The 20945-nt window shown below is 38.2% G+C and overlaps 1 long non-coding RNA gene across 9 annotated transcripts in view; it reads right to left on the bottom strand.

The window, feature by feature from the left end:
- Positions 1-20945, bottom strand: part of LOC143669962 (uncharacterized) — an 83418-nt gene that overhangs the window by 37697 nt on the left and 24776 nt on the right. For 2 of the 9 annotated variants that reach the window (XR_013169164.1, XR_013169159.1), the window contains exon 3: positions 6885-7185. This is a non-coding gene — a long non-coding RNA (uncharacterized LOC143669962). Of the gene's footprint in view, positions 1-6884; positions 7186-7458; positions 8093-11615; positions 11808-11849; positions 11937-13576; positions 13686-14743; positions 14959-20945 lie in introns of those variants that run through there. The other 7 variants (XR_013169162.1, XR_013169161.1, XR_013169163.1 and 4 more) reach the window with 7 other exon arrangements.

Here is a 20945-nt window from a genome sequence, read left to right as displayed (position 1 = left end):
TACTTTTAAAACCCATAGAATGAAATAAAGTAAATGTGGTAAAATATTAACAGTTATTGTATCTAGGTAATGGATAGATGGATGGTCACTAGATTACGCTCTCTAAATGTTTATACTTTTCATTATAAAAGTAAAAGTTTAACCTATATCACCATGTTGCTGAGTGTTAAAATGTATGCATGAGACAAAATAAAATAAACTGCAATGCATGGCACATACATGTGCTTATTAACCACTATATAATGTTATCCCCAACCTGGAAGTTTTCTCTTCTAGTATGAGGATTGCATCTTTGCTTAGAATAAATAATGTGGTCCTCTAAATTAGTTTCACTTCACCTAACACTCATCTTTTTAGCGTAATGAAGGTAAATCAATGTTGCTTGTAAAACAGACACTATTAGCATGAATGCAGCATATGTTAATGCTATTACAGCTTAATGATGAGTGATCAATAAACAAAGTCGACACCTACAATATGAAGCCAGCTGTCAGCATCCCGATGTTTGGTGGACATCCACTCAGCGATTGACAGTTATTGAGAGTTTGGCAGGTCAGCAAATTTATTGATTTTTTTGTGTTTCACAGAAAGTTCCAGGCCGTAAAGATACACATTCAGGAAATTAACGTGCATTATATAAGTAGTTTAAAAACATGAAGTGGTGTTTATCCGTCCCACCCCATTAAGCTATTTTAAAATTCTATAATTCTATGAGCTATGAATTCTCTGAAAGTCAATGAAAACTTAGAAAGCATTGGCATAATTCCCTCATTTTTAAAATAATGATACTTAGGCTCAGAAAAATTAAAGGACTGCCCAGACCAAAAAATAGGAGACTCAGTTTTTAGTTCTATGTCCTGATATGTGTGTGTGTGTGTGTGTGTGTGTGTGTGTGATATAACACATACAAAGGTGTTTCCATAAGAATTTTGGATAGAGTGCCATCATAACTTGGAAATTATGTTTATTGCTATCTCAAATAATTTTGCTTCAATCAAATGCACATTTATGAATTGCTTACTCTGTGCCAAGCATTCAAAATACTAATAGACATGAGCGATGATTCCTGCCCTCGGCAGTTCACAATCCAGTGGGAAAGCAACACGAGCAATGATAAATTAGTCAACATTGGGCTGTGGAAAAGGCAAAGAGGAACACATTGATTCTGTCATGGGAAAAGGATAGATGTCATGCAGGAGATGGCTTTGATCTGGGTCACGATGGTAAGTATGAGCTCACTGAGAGAAGTAGGAACAGAAAGGGACAGCACAAGGAATGGTGAAAAAGAGTAGACAGGCTTGATACCTTCAGAGAAGGAAGCAGAGTATAGCGTAGTTGCGGTGTATGCACCGGGGAGGTGGGATATAAGGACATGAAGTTGCCAGGCTGTGATCCTCAGCTATTTAAATCACAGGGTGACTTTCAAAAGTACTGGTGTTGGTCATAGATAGTAATGATGATGGCACAACATTGTGACTATAGTTAACATCACTGAGTTATACAGCTGAAAGTGGATAAAATGGGAAATTTTAGGTAGTAACTATCTTACCAGAATTTAAAAGAAAAAAAAAAAAAAACCACTGATTTCTTGGCCCTGTTCCTAGACTAAATCATACTTGGCTATCTGGGGTACCCCTAGGCATAGACATTTTAAAAGCTTCTCAGGTGATTCTTGGGTGCAGTCAAAGTTGACTACCAGTGAGCTTCAGAGAGCTTGAAATGGATGGAAGAGATTTTTGGTCAATAGTTATTTATATCATCCTGACCTGGTCCAGGGTCAGATCATGAAAAGTAAATGAATTTATCTCTGAGCAAGTCATCCCCTTTTTAAAACAGCAATTTTATTTGATGACTCGAGAGCTTTTTGCCAACACTGACTTCCCTCCAGACCCTCTCTCTCCTTAACCTCTAATAATCATAATGTGTACTCCATCTCTATTATTTTTTCATTTCAAGAACTTTATATACATGGTGTGTTCTAGTTTGCTAGCTGTGAGAATGCAACATACCAGAAATGGAATGGCTTTTAAAAAGGGGAATTTAATAAGTTGCTAGTTTACAGTTCTAAGGCCGAGGAAATGTCCCAATTAAAACAAGTCTATAGAAATGTCCAATCTAAGGCACCCAGGGAAAGATACCTTGGTTCAAGAAGGTCAGCAACGTTCAGGGTTTCCTCTCTCAGGTGAAAGGGCACATGGCAAACATGGTCAGGATTTCTCTCTCATCTGGAAAACGTGGCAGACATGGCATCATCTGCTAGCTTTCTCTCCCGGCTTCCTGTTTCGTGAAATTCCCTGGGAATCATTTTCCTTCTTCATCTCCAAAGGTCACTGGCTAATGAACCCTGTGCTTCAGATTCTGTGGCATTAACTGTTGTGCCTTTCTTGTGGCCAAAAAATAGGAGACCAAAAAATAGGAGACTCAGTTTTTAATTCTATGTCCTGATATGTATGTGTGAAGGTCATCCTTCTCTGTTCTCTCTGTATCTCCAGCTTTCTCCAAAATGTTTCCTCTTTTATAGGATTCCGGTAAAGTAATCAAGACCCAATCTAGTTCAGCACCTACTCTTGAGTAAGTCACGTCTCCGTGGAGATAATCTAATTAAAGTTTCCAAAATACAGCACTAAATAGGGATTAGAAGAAATGGTTGCCTTTACAAAATAGGATTTGGATTAAAACATGGCTTTTCTAGGGAACATATATCCTTTCAAACTGGCACATAGGGTCACACAGTATGTAACCTCCTCGACTTGCTTTTTTGTCACTTGGCCTAATTCTCTGTAATTCACACAGGTGGTTATTTATATCAATAATTTGTTCCTTTTTATGGCCAAATAGTATTCCATGGTACAGATGTACCACATTGTGTTTTTCCATAAACATATTGAAAAGCATCAGAAATATGCTCATGATTTGACTACTACAAATAAAACTGCTATAAACATTATGTGTAGACTTTTGTGTGAACGTAAGTCTTCATTTCTCTGGCATAAATACCCAGGAGTGAAATTGCCGGTAGTTGCAATTTTAGTTGTTTTAAGAAACTGCCAGCTGTTTTCTAAAATGGCTGTGTCATTTCACATCTCCCCCTGCAATGTATGAGTGATTCAGTTTCTCTGTATCTTTGCCAGAATCTGCTGTGTTCACCGTGGTTCATGTTAGCCATTTTGATGTGTACATTGTCTTTGTAAATGGATAATGATATTGAACATCATTTCATGTGTTTGTCAACAGGATGTCCTCCAGTGAAATGAGTATCTGTGTCTCTTGATCATGTTCTAAATGGATTTTTAAAATACAATTTTATTGAGATATATTCACAAACTATTGACACTATCTGAAGTGTACAATCACTGGCTCACAAAATCATCACATAGTTGTGCATACACCCCCATGTTCAAATTTGGAACATTTTCATTTCTCCAGAAAAGAAATAAAAATAAAAAAGAAAACCCTAATCCTCCCATACACCTTATTCCCCCCCCCCCCCATTATTGACTCATAATATTGGGGTGGTACATTTGTTACTGTTGATGAAAGAGTATTAAAATAGTACTGTTAACTGTAGCCCATAGTTTACAACAGGTACATTTTCTGGTATACACCTCTATTATTAACTTCTTGTAATAGAGTCATGCATTTGTTCTGGCTCATGAAAGAACTTTATTTTTATATTTGTACAGTTAATCATGCATATTGTCCACAGTAAGATTCACTGTGTTATACATTCCAAAGTTAGGATTGTGGGGGTTTTTTGCTTGTTTGCTTTTACTGTTGAGTTTTGAGAGTTTTTAAAATAAATTCTAGAATAACAGAACTTTGTCTGATATAAGGTTTGCAAATATTTTTCCCTAATATATAGCTCGTCTTTACATTCCTTAACAGGTTTTTTTTCTTGCAAAGTAACTGTTGCTTATTCTAATGAAATCCAATTTATCAAATTTTGCTTTTTATGATTCATGCTTTTGATATCAAGTTTAAAGACTGTTTCTTAGACCAAAGATCTTATATTATGCTTTTTGGAAATATTTTATAGTTTTCTGTCTTACATGTAAAGTTACAATCAATTTTGAGTTAATATTTATATAATGTAAGAGACTTAGCGATTCATTTTCTTTTTTTTTTTCTTGCCACAATAGACATCTGCAGACCTGATGTTACAGCATCATTTGTTAAAAAACTATCTTTCTTCCATTGATTCACATTTGAACCTTTGTGAAAGATCAGTTGGGCATATTTGTTCAGGTTTATTTCCTGGTTCTCTATACTGTTCCACTGATCTATGTGTCTATATCTCTGCCAATACCACACTGTGTTGATTAACATGGCTATAAAATGAGTTTTGAAATTGGGTGATTTTATTCTTCATTTTCAAAATAGTTTTAGCTATTCTAGTTACTTTACCTTTCCACATACATTTTAGAACAGCCTGTGTCCTTCACACACACACAACATATTGTTGGGATTTTGGCAGGAATTGTGTTAAACCTGTATATCTATTTCGGGAAGAATTGGCATCTTTAATATATTGCCTCTTCCTATCTATGAACACATGTTTTTCCATTTATTTAGGTCTTTTAAAATTTATTTCGTCATTGTTGTGTAGTTTTCAGCATACAAGTCTTGTACTTGTTTGGTTAGATATACATTTAAGTATTTCATTTTTTGAGCAATTATAAATGGTATCATATTTTTAAATTTCGATATTCATTGTTAGTATATAGAAACACAGTTTATTTTTATGTATGTCTTGTATCCTGTGAACTTGCTGGGCTCACTTATTAGTTTCAGGAACTTTTTTCAGATTCTTTCAAATTCTCTACGTAGGCAATCATGCTGTCTGATATAGGAACAGTTTTATTTATTCCTTTCCAATCTATTTGTCTTTTACTTCCTTTTCTTGCCTTAATACAGTGGCTAGATCCTCCAGCCCTATGTTGAATAAGACTGGTGAAAACAAATCATGCCTTGTTCTTACTCTTAGAGGAAAGCATTTGATGTTTAACCATTGCATAAATCATTAGCTATATAGTTTGTGTAGATACTCTTTGTCAAGTCAAGGAAGTTCTCCTCTACTCCTATTTCACCGAAAGCTTTTTTATTTCTAAATTATAAATGGGTGCTGAATTTGGCCAAATGCTTTTTCTGCATCAATTGATGTGATCACAGGAATCAAATGAAACAAAGACATTTACATTCATACGTTATGAGTCTCTGGATCTTATGTCAACTTTCTTTTTAAACTGGTTTCTTTGACACTGCTCTGGCAGGGGAAGTGGGGCACTGCCTCATTACTGCAGGGGCATGTGGAATCCAGATTCCCTGCAAGGCAGCCATTGACACTCAAACTAGGAACTCCCTCATTACTGCTGATCATGCTTAGGAATTCTGATATTTAATATTTTCCACTGACGTTGCAGTGGTTCTGACTTCTATACTTGGCCTTCTTGACACCACCCCAGTAGGAACGGGAAGGGGCGCCTTGCTCACATCCCCACCTGGTTTCCAGTGGTGCTGCAGCAGGAGTGGGTAACAGAACAGCCAGGTGGAACAAAAAATATTAGCTCTGGCATGACCCTGGTGAGAATAGTTCAATGCCTCATTTCAGCTCCCCACTTGGTTTTTGCTGGCATGAATGGAGATGAGATCACAGTTTCTCTGTGGTATTTTGCTAGAATAGAGTGGTTATTTAAACATTTTTGTCTTACTAGATTCCTCCTTTCCTGGTCCTTTGGCTAGGAAGTTCAGGCTTTGGTGTTGCTTTTCTTGTCTGGTCCAATTGATATTTCCAGGTTTCCCACTCCTTCAGCTCCATACATGGGGCATATAGAGTAAAAAGAAAACCCAAGGAAGTCACACTATGCCATGCCCCTGGTCCTGAGGTCCTTACCCTATCAGCCTTCTTCTTTCTGTCTTTCAGAAAGTACCTCTGTTTGACTGATACATAATGTCCAAAGTTTTCAGTTGTACTTTATAGGGAAAATAGGGAATAGTGCATCTAATTCATCTTCCCAGAAGTAGCAGTCCCAATGAAATATTTCTAAGAATTGCAAAATAGTGCAAAATAGCCAAGATGAACAATATATAAAAAATTTAAATAGGCATAGGATTAGATCAGCATCACTTATTTTTCCTCTTCTATAAAGCTCCAATACAGCTCAGCAAAAGATGGTTTCTGATCCTGTCTGTAAGTAAAATTTAGGAATGGCTGCACATAACAAACAAAACAAAAACAATGGTTTAAGCAAGAGAAAAATGTGCTTCACTCTTGCACAGAGGAAGCCTGAGTTGGCAGCCTTAAGCTGGGAGAAAGCTCCATTGTACCAGGAGGAAATTTATCTCCATGTTTTCTTTTCACCACCTTCAGCCTCTGAAGCCTCTGGCTTCTTTTGCAAGGTCATCTCATCATGTGAAAGACTGAGTTGATGCCAGATGACAAGAAATAGCAGAAAAACATACATGAGTTCTCTCAGCACAGACAGCAATCTCCAAATAGACTTTCCACAAATTCTGCACGTTTCCACTTACTTAATCTTGGTAAAAACTAATCCCGTTGCCACTTCTCGCTGAAGATGGAGGTTAGAGGCAAAGTATTTTATTTTGGACTGCAACGTGCTCAGAAAAAATCAGGGTACTCTTTCTAAGGAAGAGGAGGAGACCAAATGTTGGGGCAAAGGAATTGGCAATCTTTCCCATCCAGATGATAAGTTTCTTAGATCCCAAAGTCTTAAGGTAATTGGCCCAATACTATTTATCTCATGATTTCTGGTAAATAGTTTTGTCTGGAGGAAAATGCAAAGTTAAATACAATAATTGTAAGAGCTCTAAATAACATACATACTGAGAACTGTTGGAAAACATTGACACTGATGGTTTCTGCCTACCTTCTTTCTATTTAGGGCTGACCTGGAAGTTCTCACGTATCAGCATTTTCAATGTGAAAGGGTATCACTGTAGATCAAGGGTCAGTATGTCCCATTCGCTAATATGAAGCATACACTTTTATTTCCTCATGCCAATTCCATTTTTTTGGATATTCAAGAAGCTAGTTCTCATCAGCGTTCAGCATATTGTAGCAGATATGAATGCAGTTCACATTTTCTGAGCTCAGCCCTCACTTCTGACAGCTTTATGGAAGTGGCTGTAAGTTTTCCAGGACAGTTCATCAGTCCTGCAGCAGCAAACCTATTCAAAGAAAATGGACAAAGACCCATATTGTGGCAATTTTGAACAAGGTCAATAGTTCTGTTTTTTTGTTTTGCTTTGTTTTGGTTTTGCATCACCCAAAGCAATGCAATAATGGTATAGGAACTCCAAACCAAGGGCTGAGAGCCAGGTTTTATTCAATCTTCAAGAGAAAAACTGATAAAACCACGCATCTGCAATAGAACAGTTTTGTGTGTTTATTTAAAGGTCAAAAATGAAACATAAAAATGAACAAATAAAATCACAGAAAACATACAAGAATCACATGGAATAAAACAAGATTTTAGTTTTCTCTGCTTACAGTTACCTGATTTATAGATTTTGAGGTAAGTGAGCTTTGTTCAAGATAAATTCAGTGTGCATTTTAATATATTTCAATTGAGGGGAGTAGGTACATAAATGAAAGAAATAACAGTTGAAAAGGCCTTCTCAGTAGGAAAACACTATCCAGGTTTAGGTACAGCATTCTGGCATCACCATAACCCAAAAACTATGCATAGGGTCCCTGTTTTCTAGATGGAGAGCCTATCTCTCAGAGAGATGAAGATATTTCCTGAAAGTTTTGAGCCAGAGTCAGGATTTAAACAAACCTAAACCTTCTAACTATGTAAAAATATGCTGCTGTCCAGGTGTGGGAACACAAAAGGTATGAAGAGGAGTGATGCAAAAAACCAGCCAGACCACCATGGGAGAACAGCAGAGAGGAAAGTATGGCATAAAGTGTTCCTCCACATTCATAAATTGTCATTCCACTCTGCCATCCACTTGAGCTAAGAATCTTGATGTTTCCTTTATCTATTACCACAGTTTTTTTACATATGATATTCCTGTGTAATTACTGTTTATAGTTCTTCAAATTTTTTCTCCTCTTGTCCTGAATAAGTACCTGTAGTGGTAAATTAGAAGGACATTATCTATGACATTAAACAATAAAGACATCCACTTAATCCCAGAAAAAAATTAAAGATCTTTTATTTCCTAGGATGATGGTTTCTCACTCTAATTTAGATGGTAACAGGAAAAGCCATTCAGTACCCACGACCCCCTTCTAATCCCAATATGGTTGCATACAACTGCATGGAGAAGGCAGCAACTGCTCAGTTTGGTCTGGAAAGTTTCCATCCCACCCTCTGTGACTTGCTCACTTTGATCCCTCAGGTAGTCTCGGGGTGTAGGTCTCAGGGTGTAGGCCTGCATCAGGGCACTCTTAAAACAGTGATGCATTCTCATCTCTCAGGAGTCCTTCCTCTAATCTGCCGTTCATCCTTCTATATTCTTGAGAAAACAGTTTTGTGTTGCATTAACACTCCGCTAATACTGGTTTTCTATATTAATTCTTATGGGCGATGTTAACTTTAATGAGGGGAACCTGGTAAAGAGAATCTTTAAACCTTATAGGAGACATTTGCTAGTGAATGCAATGCCTAGGGAAAGCAAGGGACTTCAAGACACTCCCTGGTGACTCTTGCAAGGGTGAGCCTGTTTTTAAGGGTGAAGGTGGGAATTCCCTGTCAGCCAGCAATTCTGATTTGAGGGAAAGTCATGGAACCTAGTCATATTCTCTGTCTTCTGAAGCACCATGATATCCTGATGGGCACCCCAAACAGCAAGAGGCTGAGAATAGGAATAGTATTGCTTTTGTAATTGGGAAAAATTGCAACTTTAGCCTCCTGGATTCTAGGATATCATTTCTGCATTCTACTTTGTAATTCAAGACTTTATGGGTAGGAAGGAAATTTATGTGGCATATCATAAGCATGAAGTAAACTTCTAAATCACAAAATAATATATTCATTCATAATACCGCATAAAATCCTGTTTAAGAAATGGCATTTTCTTTGTTTAACTTAGTCTGAGATTCCATCGGATACGCATGGCATCATGGCACAATTTTTAACCAAGGAAATTAGATCAAATGTTAAAAGAGGGAAAATGTTTTTCTTCAGAAATGTTAGTAAAAATGGGGTGAAATGTTGAATATTATTCCTCTCAAATATAGCTGACAGTATATAAATAACTCCAAATGCATCTTATTCTCTTTAAAAATTGCATTAGTAGACTATATTCTGTGCTCTTCACATATTTTGAATGCATTTAATCCTACTCATTTGTCTGCTAATTCTGAATTGCAAAACAGAGGATTCTGAAAACCAAGGTAGGAGTTTGGGTTCTCATATAAATTTTTTTTTTTTATTTACCCAGGATGTTTCCCAAATTGGAAGAAATCATAATCCCAGAACAGAGCCAGTTGTGAGTTTTCTTATCAAATGAAATTTTCTGAGCTTGCCTTTTGTCCAGACTCAGTCAGAGTTAATTCTGGCTTTAATAAATTTTGTAGATAACCAAACAAGCAGGATCAATACATCCAGTTGTGGAAATGATTTCTGTCCCTTAGAATATGAGCAGTGCCCCCACACTAATATTTAGTTCTTATTGATAAGAAGAATTAGGAACCCCCATTCATGACCATAACAACTCTGAGGTATAAATATTCATCCAGGAAAAGAAAGCATTTCTTTTAAGGTATTCTTCACTTTACATATATAAAATTTTAAAAATCGTGTGCCCTAAAATACAAAGTAGATTTTAAAAAGCCAAGGACCCTACCACACTGAGTTATATAAGTCATAGAAACAATTCAAAGGTTATCACTTTCTCAAATTAAAAGCAATTAATATTCCATCAGGTTAATCTCTGCTTGATGCAATGTTGGGTGGACACTCAGCCTCATGCGTATTTGCATGAGCATTGCTGAGCCAATAAGGTCCAAACACTCAAAAATCTTTTATTTCCAGACAGCTATTTGGATTCAATCAAGATACATGAGAGTTTCGCTGACAATCAACAATAGGAGAACAAAGAGAGTGTGATAAAACTAAAGCTCAGAAAATCTTTCAGATTCAAAGTAGTAGGATATTTTAAGGGAGAAATCAATTATGTAGATTTGAATTCTGGATTCCTAAAAACAGATATAATAAAAGATGTTAGGTGTGGACTCATGAAAAGTAACCTTGTTTCATGAGTTACTTTTCAACACATGTCACTGAGAAGAATGGTTAACTCTGGGACTGAGAAGAGTGATGCCCTGTAGTTCATACATATGTATTCAGCAACAGGCACCCTAATTTCACCTGACAAAGACTGAAGTTTGCCAGGGTATTCTGAAAGCATAAAAGAAAACTCAGGAATACCCCATGGCTAAACTAAGACACTGAAATCCAGAATTCTGAAAATAGGGAACTAATACTTGGGAGCATCTGGTACCTTGGGAGCAAGGTACCAGATGATTTACACACATTGTTTCTTTTAATCTTAATGACAATATGAGGGAGGTGTAATTAACTTTCAAAATCATGTCATTTGTTAGTAAGTTATAGAACCAGGATTCAAATCCAGGTCAGTCCATCTCCAAAGCCGAGGACTTGCCCACTGGATGACACCTCCTACGGGTGGAGGAGGCGCTTGGCACTGACAGCAGTAGGTTGAAATAGGCTAAAATTACAGGTGCATTTATGCTTTGACCCAACAATTGTACTTTCAGTCATTTGCTTTGAAAATACACCTGCACAAGTCCAAAATATCATCCTCCTATTTATTGCAGCACTATTTTTAATAGTAAAAACCTTGGGAAAAAAACACAAAACGTCTCCCAGTAGGGGAGTGGTTGAATAAGATACAGTGCATTTATACATTGGAGTACTATGCAGTCACATAAAAAGAATGAAGAAGATCACTATATACTTGTATGAGACAATTTCTAGAGCAAACTGTAAATTGAAAAATTAAGATGCAGAACAGTGTATATGGTATGCTACCATTTTTTGTGAGGAAGAAGAACAAATGAGAACATACATACCATTATATTTATAAATATGTGTGTGTGTATATATACATATGTATATAGGTAGGTAAGTAGACAGATGTGTGTGAGAGAGAGATAGGGAGAGAGAGAGGTGATTGATATTTATAAAGAGAATCAAGCAACAACCAAAAAAGTAATAAAAATGTTTGCCTAGAGGTGGTAGATAGAAATGGAGTAAAGGTAGATTTAGTTTAGGTATAAACTAAATTTCTCTGAGTATGCATAGTTTTGACTTTTGAACCATGTAAATGTTTTATAAAACTTAAAAATAAAAGATAATAAAAAAGAAAACAAAGCAATCCAATCCTAAAACTGAAAACCATCTAAAACAAATGATCCTAACAACATATAAAATTGGCCACATGGATCAAATAATTATTTCAGTGGTGTTAGAACACAGCACACTGATCCAACAGCCCTTAGTGGGAAACATTTCAAGACAAAAAGAACGACAAACAAATCTTAAACTTCATTCAGTAGTTTTATTATCATAAGCTGGGGATGCTTGTATCTGTGAATATCAGAGGTGGGTACTTTTTTAGGACATACATATACATACTACAACGAAGATTAAGAGACCAAGAGACTAACAAAAATATAAATAGGGAGACGGTAGAAGACAAAAGTAGCCATATTTTCTACTCCAATCTTTACCTATGGTTCTTTTCAATGTGCCTTTGCAGATCTTCCCATAAAGAGGTGGGATCTCTTTCTCCATTCCTTGCGTCTGGGCTGTGACCTTGACCAATAGAATGCAGCAGAAGTGATGCAGTTCCAGTTTGGAGCTTAGTTCCCAAGAGACCATGCATACTTTCACTCTCCCTCAGAAGATTCCCGGCAACCATTTGGACTGACCCAGGCTAGTCTACTGAACATTGAGAAACACATTCTCAGTTGTTCCCAGGGCCCTAGATAAAGTAACTGGCCATACATGGATAAGTGAATCAAGCTGAGAACAAAAGAATGGCACACTGAGCCCAGTCAAAATTGCTTAGTCACAGAATTGTAAGCTAAATAAATGGTCATTGTTACAAGCCACAAATTCTGAGGTGGTGTTTCACACAGAGAAAGTTAAATGATATAAGGGATGAAGGGAAAGGATAAGGAAAATGAGAGGGAAAAAGAGGCAGGAAGGGAAAAGTGAGGACCTGAGTGTGTGTAGATGACTTTTTCACGGATGTCTTGCATCTCAAGTTTTATTTAACCAGGGTTGCTGATGTATTAGCAATATTCAGTAAAAACACAAAAGTTAGGTTACAATACTTCCTCTACCTTCTCAAACTTGAGGCTTGAAGTATTTATATGGATAAAAGAGTTCATTATAATTCAGAAGAATTTGCCTGATTTGCCTTTAGTGCATATGTGCAGAAACAACGTGTATTCCAGCAATAAGTGGCTCCTTAGTCTTATCTAGCAATTTTCCCTTTGATTAACACCACATTATTGCTTTTCTGTGTTTGTTAGGATACTGGGGCACCACGTTTTAAGGCTGTTGGTATTGAGAGAGATGATTTCTGCATAGAGATATTGAGTGGGTTCCTGAAGCCACAGGGTTTCTGGATTCTGATCTGAGATTCCTAACTTCATCCTACTCCCACTCACCGTTTACCCACATACCATATCAGAAAATACATGGCAAACCTTATCCAGTGAAAAAGAATCTAGAAAAAATTTACACTATTAAAGTCTACATAAGATTATGGAGAAAGACTTTGGCACACATTAGGAAAGCCTGTGTTGAGTCTTGATACTGTGCAAGGACCCAAAAGAATATCTGTGGACAGAGGAGACTAAAGAAAGGAGTAGAAGAGAGAAAATTGGAGAAATATGAAACAAAAGAATCACTCAACTCTATTCTCTGCAAAGGGTTTTGAAAATTTGGGAGAATTCTGAGGAACAAAGAGAATGAAGAGATTGGAGTAAAAGAGAGTAAAATGAGGTTAAGATATCTGACCTGTTTTTGTTTGTATGTTTTGTTTTGTTTTTGCATGGGCAGTCACTGGGAATTGAACCTTGGTCTCTCGCATGGCAGGGGAAAACTCTGCCTGCTGAGCCACCATGGCCCACCCATTTTGACCTGTTTATGTTTCTTTAAGTTTAGCATAGGTCATCTTTCTCTTGAGTCCCAGCCTTCTCCTTCAGTGTGCTAGTCTGGCACATGAAAATAATTTATACCAGAAAATTTAATTCCACATAATATTCCTGGGCCTTTCAAGTACTGAAGCTACATCAGTAATGTACTTACATGGACCTTCAACCTTCCAGGGTAAGAGCAGCTGGAGGAGACCGGTGGCTCCCAACAAACTTGTATACAGGTATTAGTCAAGATAACTTAACAAGCAAGGTAGACCAGATGCCCTCTAGATCTGTTAACTCCAACATCTCTGAGAGCTTGGTAATCCAAATTCAGAAAACTCCCTCAGTTAATCAAGATTTGAGTCTATGACCACATTTTTTGTAAAATACTGAACAATATGAAATAAAGGTTAAGATTCTATAATAACATACCTGTGGAGCTTTTAGTAGACTAATCTGACTTCTATAGAATTTGGGCAGTCTCATAAATATGCACTTTGAATGAGGTCCTCAAGCAGAGATCAAAAATTTCAAACACCTACTGAGAGAAGTGGGCAAGTGGAAAATGTCAAAAACTGGAAATCAATGCCCTTTCTAAAATCACAGTCAGTTGTCATTTGAGAATGAGGGTGCACTGTGATTTTTAAATTGCTTCCAGAAATTCAGATATTTTAAAGTGAAATATCCTGATGTAAAAATGTTCACAACTTGTTTTTAAGTACTTACTTAAAACAAGCACAGCACTGGGAAGTAACAGGATAACAGGATGTTTCTGTGGGACAAAATATGATGGACTCATTTGCTGGATATCCGCAGATCTGTTACTGCCTTTAAGTCCACTCTGTAGTAGACAGTCTGAAGCTTTTCAAGTATGAAAGGAATTTAAACACAACAAAGACATTACATGTGGTAGTTGGATTCATGTGTCAACTTGGCCAAGTGGTGGTACCTGTTTGTTTAGTTGGGCAGGTGCTGGCCTTGCAATGAGGACATTTCATAGAATTAGATCATGATCATGTCAGCTGCATCCACAGCTGATTCCATTTGTAATCAGCCAAAGGGAGTGTCTTCTGCAATGAGTGATGATCAATCTAATCACTGGAAGCCTTTTAAGGAGGATTCAGAAGAGACAGGCTCTTTTTCTGCTTTGGCTGGTGAGCCTCTCCTGTGGAGTTCATCCATACCCTCCATCAGAATCGTGGGCTTCATAGCCTGCCCTGTGGATTTTGGATTCTGTGTTCCCATGGTCACATGAGACACTTTTATAAATTTGTATTTGCGAGTGTTCCTTGTTGATTCTGTTTCTCTAGAGAACCCTAACTAATACATCTCCCTAGAATGCGTAATGACTGATCTTTACCAAAATAGAATATTTTCACCTTTTTATGCATTCAGAGTACTATAGGCATCATCCTTAATACAGATTGATATGGGGCTCAGCAACACCTCTCTCCTCCAATGCACAAACTAAAACATACATACATACTTATCCCTCAGCATCTGTGTGAGTTGATATGTCAAGGGTGTCTGTGTTTTGGCTAGAGGGAGGCAACTTGTACAGAGATACTGAGAGTATTAAGGTCACGGAACAATGGCTACCTCTCTTGGTGTTTCCAAAGCTCTTGCTTTGGAGTCCTTCTGGAGAATGATGTCAAAACTACAGGATGACAAAGCTTACTCCTTGAGAGACCTTGTGAGACTCCAATTTGAGAGGGTGATTTTCGGGTTCAGATGAATAAATCAGCACAAAACCAGGAAAAATGGGTATTCTCTCCCTTTGTTCAGGTTACAGCATAGCTCCAGCATCTGGGGAACTAAAGAAGAACACAACTCCATTTGGCACATTGAGATCTCACAGGTCTTGGGGGTTTTGAAGATGGGGGCAGGAATGTGGCACTTTGTGGAGAGCATCATCAGCAATGCTAAATTACATACATTGAGTCACGAGGTGTCTACCACCATTCACAAGGAGGCCAGCTGAGAAAATCCAACTTATTCCTGAATATCAATGAAGTCACCTAGGAGACTCCCAGAAAATTAGTCCTTTCCCACTGTATACCAACCCCACACCAGCCATAGCTCTACTGAATGCCTTATTCACCAGAGTGATATCTGTTAAGAACTGATCTAGGCCAATTTAGCTATCCACATTTACTGAGTCTGTTGGTTAATATTGGTTGCTTCAAACGATTAGTGATGGGTGAGTGCCAGTTGTTACCTTTACAATGTTATTGCCAGGTGACATCACAACAAAAAAAAGCAAAAAGCATGCCAAATCCAACCACAGAACTATTTATGAGCAAGCAAGTACCAAAACGTTCAATCAAGGAAGTCTTGCAAATTTGGTGAAGTCTCCACCTCCACCCTTTCCACTCTGTTCTCCCTGGGCACTGCACAAGCCTTTGAGTTAAAGGCTGACCCTGATGCAACCACAGTGAATATTCTGATGGAAGAAACAGCTGTGTTTCTAATCTGATTGGAGCAAATAATTTTCTGTAAAACGGGATCTCAGGATAAAATGGAATTCTAGACCTAGGCTACTACTCAAAAATATTAGCCTGGTTCGGTTGTCCCACATCAGAGTTCATCTGACACCAGGCACCTCCACCATGCCCCCAAGTTCAACTCCAACTTCCTTGTGGAGAAGTTGGTGCCATGTCTGCCCTGGTCTCCAAGATCAGTCATCTTGGTCTGTCTCTGAAAAAGGTTGGTGATGACATTGCCAAGGCAACTGGTGACTGCAAAGGCCTAAGGATTATGGTGAAACTGAAAAGTCAGAACAGACAGGTGCAGATTGAGGTAGTACCTTCTGCCTCTGCCCTGATCCTCAAAGACCTTAAGGAACCACCCAGAGATAGGAAGAAGCATAAAAACATTAAGCACAGTAGAAATATCACTTTTGATGATATTGTTAACATTGCCTGACAGATGTATCACCAGTCTTTAGCTAGAGAACTCTCTGGAACCATTAAAGAGATTCTGGGGATTGCCCAGTCTGTGGGCTGCAATGTAGGTGGCCACCACGCTCATGACATCATAGATGATTATCAACAGTGGTGCCATGGAATGCCCATATAGCTAAGAACTTCAAAGGGAAACATTCCAATAAAAGAGCACTTGAGTGTTAATATATATATATATATTATATATATATATATATATATATATATATATATATATATATATTATATATATATATATATTAGTCTGCTGGGATTGTCTGAATTTTAATCATGCAAGAGAAGAATTTTCTGAACAAATCTTTCTGGCTGGCATACATTGAACACTCTCCAATTCTCCAAAGATGCATTTTTAATATTTCATACATTAATTAATGGCCCTCCAGTGCCAAAATCAGATTTGTGATATTTGAAGCACTTTTTGTAGCCACCTCTGTGAAATGTGGACTGTGGGATAAGGTGCTTTGAATTCTAAGGAACCACATCAGAAATATTCTGGAGCATAAACTGATGAAGAGGGTATTTCACATGTTATGCAACCACCCCTGCAGTATTGACTAGTGCTAACTTACGTAGCCATGCACATACCTCAGGTGGTCCAAATAGAAGTAGTTTCAATAAATTTTAGATATTAGAACAATATCCCCCAGAGCATTATTTTTGCCTAAGGAGTTCACTTCATAGTGAAAGAAACCAAGTCCATGGAATATATTAATCCCACCATCTACTTTATCATTAGGAACAGATGGTCCCATTAAACAATAGAATGGCTTACAAAGACTCTGGTACAGTATTAACTAGGAGAAAACACCAAGCAAGCTAGGGATATGTTTTAGTTTATAAGATGCCAGAATGCAATAAACCAGAAATAGAATGGCTTTTTAAAAGGAAATTTAATAAGTTGCAAGTTTGCAGTTACAAAGCCATGAAAGTGTCCAGATTAAGGCACCAACAAAAGGTTACCTTCACTCAAGAAAGGCTGATGCCACCCAGAACACCTCTGTCAGCCTGGAAGCACATGGTGATGTCTGCTAGGTTTCTCTCCTTGTTTCATAAAGATTCTATGGGGGTGTTCTTCTGCATCTCCAAAGATCTCTGGCTGTGTGGTCTTCTCAGCTCTAAAGGTTTTTCCAAAATGTTTCATTCTTAAAGGGTTCCAGCAAGCAACCCCACCTTTAATGTGTGGAGACACATTGCCATGGAAACCATCTAATCAAAAATTACCACCTGCAATTGGGTTGGTGCCTTCTCCATGGGAACAATCAAAAGATCCCACCCAGCAATATTGAATGAGGATCAAAGAGTGTGGCTTTTCTTAGTACACAACCGTTTCAAACCAGCGCAGGGTGTCATACATAGAACTCAGTACTTGCTCTAAACCCTAAAGCAACAAGCAACAGTGGAGCTCTTTCTCCCTGAATCGCAGATTCAAGATTTAAGGAATGAAAGGGGGAGGAATGCCTCTTACTTTTACACACATAGTGGTTCTCCCACACAGGTTTATCCTGTGCAGCAGAAAACATATTTCCCTTTGATCACCAGTGTTTCACTTTGCTAAAGCTTCCAGAAAGCAATATATCAGAAATTGGTTGGCTTTTACAATGAGGATTTATTAGCTTACGAATTTACAGTTTTAAGGCCACAAAAATGTCCCAATTAAGGCACCAACAGGATGATATCTTCTCCGAAGTCAGGCTATTGGCATCAGGGGTTCCTTTGTTAGCTAGCAAGGTACATGGCTGGTGTCTGCTTGTCCTTCACTCCTTTCAGCTCTGGTTCCAATGGCCTCCTCTCTCAGCTCCTCCAGGGGCTTTTTCTCCTCTAAACTCTCTCCAAACTTCTCTGGTGTTTCTTTCTGAACTCTCTGGGCTCTTTCAGTCTTTTATACTCATAAAGGACTACAGTAAGAATTAAGGCCCACCTTGAATGGGTCTCCATTCCGCATCTCAAATTGAAATAGCCTAACCAAAAGTTCCCACCCATAACAGGCCTGCACCCACAGGAATGGATTAAAAGAACATGGTATTTTATGGGGTACCTACAGCTTCAGAATTAATTTTCTTGGCCAATATCCCAATATCATAAATATCCTTTTCTTCTGTTTAATCAGTGGCCGGAGAAACCCAAAATATACAAGTGGGTGCCTCAGCTTCACATTTAATGGAACATTTGAGTCTCCTAGTGGAAGAACTATTCTGCTGAAATATTAAAATCTTGAAATCAGAGGACCTAGAGTGCATTTTGATAATAAACAGCCAGAAGAGTGACATACAGCAGTAATAATGTTCTTTTGGCCACTGGCTATTTGAATCTTCCTATAATATGAATTTTGATGAGAGACAGAGCCTATTCCCACAATGAAAGCTGAGTATGTCAGCAACTCCCTTCCCAAGCCACCTTTAGCACATGGGCACATGATCTAAGCTCAGCCAATTACAAGCACTCGTTCTAGAGTGTGATAAGTAAGCACTCATTCTAGAGTGTGATAAGTAACAGTAAAACAAAGAAACGAAACAGGAGGGAGTTTCTCTGCAAGTAGATATAGTGTATACCCAGCTACCAGGGGCACTAGCACCTGAACTGTTAGCAGCAGCCTCCAGTGATGAGCACCGTGGTGAAGCCATGCTGCTACTGTGCCTGGAGCACTATAATGGTTTTTCTTTTGCTTTGTAACAAATTACCACTAACTTAGTACCTTACAACAACTCAAATTTATTATCTCACATTTCCAAAGACCAAAGGTCCAGCTGAGATTACCTGATTTCTCTTCTCCAGATCTCATAAGGACAGATCAATGTGTTAGCCAGCCTGGACTCTTATCTGATGGCTCTGGAGGAGATTCTGCATAAGAGAATGGCTCTGCCACGGTACCCTGGTGCCCTTCCATGTGTCCACGTAGGCCACACAGGCACAGTCTTGAACCTCGACTTATCTGAGAGTTGGTAGAACACCTCCCACTGTGGCTCATCTTTCCTTTCCTGGTGGAAATAGTCAAGCCTTGACCCAGACCTTGCCTTGAACTTAGTCTTGCTTTCACTTGTGTGTGTTTGATGGTCTGCTTTCAAGCTATTTCAGGTTGTTGGCAGAATTGAGTTCCTGTGATGGAAGCTGTGTCCCCCATTTTCATGCTCGCTGTCAGCTGGGAACCTCTTTCAGCTCTTCCATGCTGCCTGCACTCCTCATCACATTGGTTCTTCTGTCTTTAACCCAGCAGTAGTGCAGAGTCCTTCTGTTTCTTCCAGTCTCACTAACTTCTCCTTCTGCTGCATCATTTCTGCCTCCTGTCAGAAAAAGTTCTCTATGTTAGGGCCCATGTGATGCCTTAGTTTCCCAGGCTTCTATGACAAATCCATAAAATGGGTTGGCTTAAACAACAAGCATTTATTGATTCACAATTTCAAAGGCTAACAGTCCAAAATCAAGATGTCAGCAAGGCCATGCTTTCTCCCAGGGTCTGTAGTGTTTCGGTGATGGCAGTTCTCTGTAACAGATGAGATCTTCTCTCTCCTCTGACTTCTGTTGACCTTTGTCTTCTACTACCTATAACCAGATTTCCCCCCTTTATCAGGTTTCTAGTCATACTGATTTAAGATACACCTTGATTCAATTTGGCCACAGCAGAATAGTGTCTTTGAAGATCTTATTCACAACAAGTTCACACCCTGACTCACCTTAACATATTCAAAGATACTATTTATAAATGGATTCCCACTCACAGGAATCCATTAAGATTTGAACATGCTTTTGTATGGGGTACATGCTTCAATCCTCAATATGACATAGATTGTACCCACTTGAATCATCCAGTATAATCTTGTTATTTTAAATTCAAAAATCTTAATTGCATCTGCAAAGTCCATCTTGCCATGTAAGGTAACATGTTCACAGGCTCTGGGGTTTAGACTGTGGAACTGTGTTGGTCCATTCTGCCTGCCACTGTTGGCAAAGGTGCTGGCATCCCACCAGACAATTTGTGGCACAGTTTTGGATTTTTCTTGGGTTGCATTGTCCCCAAGCTTAGTTTTCCAATACTCTCAACTACTCAAGCTACTAGGATCTAGTCAATATTCTTTTTTAATTCCTTTTCTGCTTATCAGAGTCAGGTTCTGTTACTTGCAATTAAAACTCTAACATATATAGATCCACATGCTTATCAGCACTGTTGGAAAGTATTGGATTAATTTTCTTGGACGTTAAAATTCTTCATTATATGGTGTTAGTCCATAGACTTATTTATGAATCTCTTCTTTACAACTCTTTAGTAGAAATAACCCTTTAAAGGTGAGAAGTCTCTTTTTTGTTGTTGTTGAGGCAGTTCCACCTAGGCTTATGGTATCATTGTCTATAACTATTTATGAAATAACTCCTGTACTCTTAACTGTTTATTATAGAAAAGAATAACTGAAGAAGGAGTTATCCAATGGCCTCCACCTGGCTTCTTGTTCCCAATGAGAAACTTCCACCACCTCCTTCCCCCACCCTCAGTCCTAACCCCTATCAAGATGGCTCTGCAAACATCACATAGAACTGGGGAAGAGAACATTCATCCATATCATTTAGTTCATTTCTTGGGACTGAATTAGAACCTAATGGCTCCCCTTCCTCTAGATGTCAGAGGTAATCCCATGATGTCCCACATCTACTCTCATCCCTTTACCTTCACCTATATTCTCATCCCCTTACTGCTTAAAACAATTCAAATTCTGGTACATTTTTCTTCCCTTCCTGCCCCTTCAAAACCTCCACTGTGCACTTGTGACCTCTTCACAGTGGAAATAGCAAATCCTCCTCCAACTCTTCCTGATTTTGCCCCTGTGATAGCCAGCTCTCCAGAAAAAAAC

Source organism: Tamandua tetradactyla, chromosome 26, assembly GCF_023851605.1.
Source record: "Tamandua tetradactyla isolate mTamTet1 chromosome 26, mTamTet1.pri, whole genome shotgun sequence".
NCBI classification, from domain to species: Eukaryota; Metazoa; Chordata; class Mammalia; order Pilosa; family Myrmecophagidae; genus Tamandua; species Tamandua tetradactyla.
The sequence above is the reverse complement of the archived record's forward strand: the minus strand, read 5'-3'. Positions and strand labels throughout refer to the sequence as shown.